The sequence below is a fragment of the Macrobrachium nipponense genome, chromosome 7, assembly GCF_015104395.2.
Source record: "Macrobrachium nipponense isolate FS-2020 chromosome 7, ASM1510439v2, whole genome shotgun sequence".
Classification (NCBI taxonomy): domain Eukaryota; kingdom Metazoa; phylum Arthropoda; class Malacostraca; order Decapoda; family Palaemonidae; genus Macrobrachium; species Macrobrachium nipponense.
Window position 1 is genome coordinate 73,303,719 of NC_061109.1, and position 6,502 is coordinate 73,310,220.

A 6,502-nucleotide genomic window follows, 5' to 3' on the forward strand; every position below is an offset into this window, starting at 1 on the left:
ACTAAAGACTGAATTAAAGTTTGGATTGCTTTTCTGAGCGATTTCGTTTTAAAACCTATGAGAGCTTTCGTTGCCAAAACATCCTAAAAAGGAAGACACTAATTTCCACTTTTTCCTATTGTGAAATTAATGGATATATATTGAGAATATTAGAATCAAAGAACTATCACAATTTGTTTTCATTATCTATGCCTAACGAGGTAATGTTAATTTACTTAATATAGGAGAAAAGCTTATCTGGACACAAACTGTTTGACGTTTTCATAACAGAAGCAAGACCATTGCTAACTCAATTGTGATAATGATTAATGACCACATCATACTTCATTGTTTTGACATAACATTTAAAGGCGTAAAACAGTCTTAGGGTAGCCTATTGGTTGATTCCAAAATCTACCTATTATGCAAACAGCGCCTAAAACATTTTTAATTAAAGTTTATACCAACATCAATGATTTCACTCATATTCATGTTTAATATCGTTGGTAATTACAGTTCATTTAAAAAGATAAGCAAATTCTCCTCTGACTGCAGTCTCTTTGGGCGTCGCGCCATCCTAGCAGAACTCAATTTTCGGGACAATGTCTCTCGTTCTCAGTGTTTGTTGACGTGTCCAGCTGATTCTCCTTCCCTTTACGTATCGAACCGCGAATTTCAAATATAATTTTGCGAGTCGGAGGAAACCTTTACTGATTTTGGTAAAAATGACATAACCAATTATCATGATATATAATTTTAGAACATCTACGATATTAGTGCAAAACATTTTTATAAATAATAGTAATAAACCACTAATGCTAGTAGACCGTGTGGCCTAACGGATAAGGCGTCGGACTTCGGATCCGAAGATTGCAGGTTCGAATCCTGTCACGGTCGATGTGGTAGGTGTTTTTTAAGCAAATAAGATGCAATTTCCAGGCAAGTAAACTTAAGAATAAATAACTGTGTATACCATACCTGGTATGAACTATAAACGAGAACAATATACAAACAAGCAAGGAATAAGAGTAAAAGTCCCAAATATCGTCAGTGTCCTAACAATAACTGAACTAAGGCATTATACAGTTTCTCAATAACTAAATTTTAGATAAATTAAATTACACAGTATATATTACGCACATAATTGTGGTTGTGAATCATATGAATCCTTCCTATATCTTGGGATACCAGTAGAAGGCTTTGAACAGGCAAAGTCATACAGCACAATTATACAACAAAAGAAAAAGTTCTTTTGTGAAAAGTACTTTAAAGAACGTGCTGACTAAACTCATATCGCAAAAATAAAAAAGTAAAGAGAAACAGGCTATTTAGATGAAGGAGATTTGAAAAATTTGCTCATACTTTTAAGCATACATGAGTGGGAGCCTGAGGCATGCGTATTATGTATTTTGCAATATAGCTGCATACACAAGATGACCAAATAATACACACGCACACACTCGCATATGTTATTTGCGTGTGAAATGTAGGTAGGTACTATTTCTATAAGCTATGTAGTAAGGGCAACTGTTACACGATGTTAATTTCTTAACTTCATAGAAATCGATCGATAACTTACAAGATCATTGTGTGGCAGTTGTACACATACATACATACATGCACACATACACACACACACATATAATTATATATATATATATATATATAGATATAATATATATATATATACTATATATATATATGTGTGTGTGTGTGTGTGTGTGTGTGTGTGTGTGTATGATATATATATATATATTATAATATATTATAATATATTATATATATATATATATATATATATATGGAAAGGAACACATGGAAACGTGTTTCGCGTTAATAAATTCCTGTGTGTGCGTGTGTGTGTAAGACAGACATTAAGAAATAAGCTTATGGATGAGACCTTACGCTGAAATGGACATTACATGGTGGCAATAATGGAATGATGTTCCTAGTGAATTTTGTATGGTACTACCAAGACTTCCACCTGAACCATTAGTTACCATTCTCTGTTAATTAATGCTGGGGGAACTTATGTATTTCTGATCTGAGGTTGCTCGGTGCTCATAAACTTCTGATTCAGTTCACAGGTAGCTACGATTTGTGCGTGTCTAACCTCAAGTTAAGGAGAATCACATTTCTAGTAAAAGCATAACAGTAAATTTCTTCTCTGACTTTCGGGGCTGTTAACACTGTGTATTCATATTTTTGCCAATACACTTCTTCCTGCTATCAAGGTCGAGGTACGTAGGCTACAACGCCCTTCTCCCCTGGTCGGTAAGTCGAAAGGGCGTAGGCCTCCTGCTCCCTAATATTGTGGGAAACCGTCGGGCCCCCATTCCCAGGGGGGGGGGGATTGTCCCCCTTGAAAAAAAAAAAGTAGTGGGTATGAAAAAGAGCGATTATGGCCCCTTAGAAATGGCCCTCGAATTTTGGATTTTGACTAAAACCTTCCTGGGGGAGGGGGAGGGGAGTCTATTGTAAAAATTTGGTAGCCCTAGCCGTCAACTCAGAAAGTCTTAAAACATGAGTGGGTATGAAAAAGAGGGGTTATGACCCCCATAGAAACGGCCACCGAATTTCGACTAAAACCTTCCTGTGAGTGGGGGGAGGGAGGAGAGTCTATGGTAAAACTTCGATAGCCCTAGCTTTCAAAGTCTGGACGTGCATAGCGAACAAACAAAACAAACAAACAAATGGCCACAGTGGCTTATTAACTACTTGTTCAGTCAAGGCGTTTGTGAGATGAAGACGTCAAAGCACTGAAGACAGCCAGCCTGAAAATTCCTCCAGCCTCATGCTACAATAAAATCAAGATTAAGTGCCTTGGTGTTTAAATGCAAGATCTTATTATAAACCTTAATTAATGTATGGGATTTGAGTGGGGTTAGGGTGATGAGAGAAGAATGAGACGAGACATGAGAGCAACATACGTATGGCTTGAAAGGAAGACTTATGGGGACCAAGAAAGCATCAGGATGCGTGATTGAGTATATTTTTAGCTTCGGTTGAGACTAGGAGCATGGCGGGCTCCTCTCGGAGCAAGAGGCCGTGCCAACACATTGTTGGTTAAATCTAACAATAGCAGTGGTACTTCACGTAGCATAATTCGTACTCGCGGCTTCCAGTGGCAAATGTACATTATTTACTATGGATTAACATCTGTCTATTACCTATTCCGGATTCACATTTGTCAGCAAAGAGTGCAGGCTGACATAATTAGTTATTTACTGCAGAGTGACAAAAGTCATTTGCGTATTTTGATCTGACATTTAGTCAATTATTTATTTTGGACTGACATATGTCAATTATTAAGAATGCATTGACGCATGCCAATTACCTACTGCAGGTTATGTACGTGGAGTATCTGTTGTGGGTTACTATATGTCTATTACGGTAAAATACTTATTCTTAACATGACTACCTTTATGAAAGCATTGACAATGACTGTTATCTTGAAAACGCACACTAAGACTACTTACCATGAGGTTTGTAAAGGATCATACTAATGACTCCTATTTCGAAGGAGCAACGAGAGGGGCTCTTGGAAGGCCTTCTAAGGGAGCATCATCAATCCCATTTGCTTCGACTATTCTTTAGGATAAAAGAGAAATTCTAAGAGGAACGGGACGAAGAAAGTGCAGGCGCGCGTCTGGAGAGAATTCAATTAAGAAAGACTACTGGAAGTTTGTTTATTGCAAAAATGAAGAACAGAAATAATGGAAATGTTCATCAGGGTGATGAGGAAATTACCAAAATAAGAAAAACCATATGAAGAACGACCAGGATGGAATGGAGGAAGTAGAAATATACAAGAATCCAATAATAATAATAATAATAATAATAATAATAATAATAATAATAATAATAATAATAATAATAATAATACACAAGACTTTCAGCAAAATGAAGAAAGGACAGGTAATGAAAATATTCATCCCAGAAATTAAATAATCACCAAAGTAAAAGGGAAAATGAAACGATGAACTAGCCAGAAGGAACGAAGAAATAAATGAAGTACGGAATGAAATGAAGAAAATAGAAGGAAAATGGCTCAGATTTGAACACGGAAGATAAGTGATGAAAACAAAATTGAAGAGAATATAACCGTGATAAAAGTGGATGTCTATCAGTTACGTAATACTGTCAATGAAAAAGAAATATTTGAGTAGAAATAAAAAAAAAAAGAAAATAAAAGACGGCGGAGATAAATCTTACTAATCGTTCATCAGACTACTAAAAATTCCCCGTCACGCACTTGTATAAGAACACTGGATAATTCCTAAAATTCTCGTCAACGAGCACATGAAAAGAGCAGAGAAATAATTGACCTCACTGTCGTTCCTGTTGTTTTTCCGTCTGATTTTCCGCACGTTTTGTACTATACCGCCGAAACGAATATTTTCAGCAAAGAATGATGCCGACAGGAGAGCTTATAAAAGTTCAATCATCCTCGGAACTCGTCTAAAAGTTTTGCTGGAACCTCACTTTTCATTTTAAGTAAGTCGAAAGGAATGTCGGTATCTCTGCTGATGCTACATCCATCTCTCTCTCTCTCCTCTCTTCTCTCTCTCTCTCTCTCTCTCTCTCTCTCTCTCTCTCGTATCATCTGAGAGGGGGAAAAAGTAATCTCTTATCCACCCCTCTAATAACACGAAACCAGACCTTTAAAAATTCAACAGCAGGGAAAGTTTTCCAGAGCCTAATGGCTGCATGCATTAGTAAGAAGCTTAAAAAAAAAGGAAAGAAAATAAACTTGTGACATCTTGGAAATCTGAATTACTTAGAACCTGGCTTAACTTAAAAAAGTTTCTATGGACGGAACCAGAGCCAGTTAGGACGGCTGAGGGTATAAGCAGGGTTTAATGATACTCGGTATGGTGTTGCATTCCTCATTGATTTTTGTTCATTATAACACTTGAATCCTTTGCGTCGCGGGTACTGTCAAACTCAATTTGAGTTACTTTCAGTTCCCCATTTCAGTTAAACAATATAAGCATCGATAAAAATAGAGATTTTCACCATATACTTAAATACCAACAAGAAATACCTATACTAGAGGAGAAAACATTATCTAATTCACCTAGAGTACCATGATTACCAGATAATTCCTATTTTGTTCCAACAATGGACGCCTTGTTTGTCGCCATCCGAATATCCAAGACAGCCTTGGATGAAATTCAAGCAGCGTAATGGAACGCATTCCCAGCAGACCTGTCGCTTAATTAGTCAAGTAATTAGAAAATCATGTCACTAATTAGAGCTAAGTGCTCTTCGGCTGGAATACGGTGGTATTGCCGAAGGCTCGCAAGTATCTTTCGGAAGGCCCGTTTTGGCTGCCCTGATTTCTAATGTAAAACTAAATTTTGCTAAGATATTGTAAATCTCATCGAATTTGATGGAGTTTTTTTCGAGCGTTAGACTTGTGCATTTCAGCGTAGCTGCTGCCTGTATTACCAGAAGCTTAATTCGCTTATTTATACAACGAAACCGGTAGGCGCTTAGTATCCCAAGTACTAAATATAGTGGCCATTCTCGTATCCCTGACTATTAAAATACGACACTTTTGATATATGATTTTTTTGTATTAACCCAAGGCATGTATTCTATATTACTGTTAAGGAAACACATACTTAAACATTTGCTTTTAACAGAATCTTCCAAATTCTTGCACGTGTATTCACGACCGGGCAAATGACCAAATAGGTAAAGATATAACACTGGGTTTCAAAATTTTGTATCCGGCAATGAAGAGACAATAGAATGTTGCCTCTCCCTGCTCGTCAAACCTCGGCTGACTAGACACTGATATTATACAGTCAGTAAGTAAAACTATCATTTTAATATAAAATCCTTCCCAAACATGTGCATGTATTACGCTGTCCTGTTATACTAGGTTCCGGAGATAAATACGCACGCACGCATACACTCACACACACACACACACACACACCACACAATATATATATATAATATATATATATTCATATATTATATATTATAAATATATATATATCTATATATATTTATTCATCAGCAATATATATAGATTATATATGATTATATCTATATATATATATGTGTGTGTGGTGGTGGTGTATATATATATATATATATATGTGTCAATATATAATAATATATGTATATTATATATATGAATATATATGTGTATAGTATATATATACTATATATATATATATATATATATATTATATATATATATATATACACATGTGCATGTATTACGCTTGTCCTGTTATACTAGGTTCCGGAGATAAATACGCACGCACGCATACACTCACACACACACACACACACACACACATATATATATATATATATATATAATATATATATATATATAATATATATATATATATGTGTGTGTGTGTATTATATTTATATATATATGTATATATATAATATATATGATGTATATATATATATATATATTATATATATATATATATATATATTTCTCTGCTCAAGGGAGCTACAAAATCTTTGGCGTGAAGTGGAGGAAAAA

At 35.3% G+C, this 6,502-nt stretch overlaps 1 non-coding gene across 1 annotated transcript; it reads left to right on the forward strand.

The window, feature by feature from the left end:
* Window positions 1-803: 803 nt before the first annotated feature.
* On the forward strand, window positions 804-876 carry Trnar-ucg (transfer RNA arginine (anticodon UCG)). The gene has a single exon. It is a non-coding gene; the product is annotated as a tRNA-Arg (tRNA).
* Window positions 877-6,502: the final 5,626 nt, after the last annotated feature.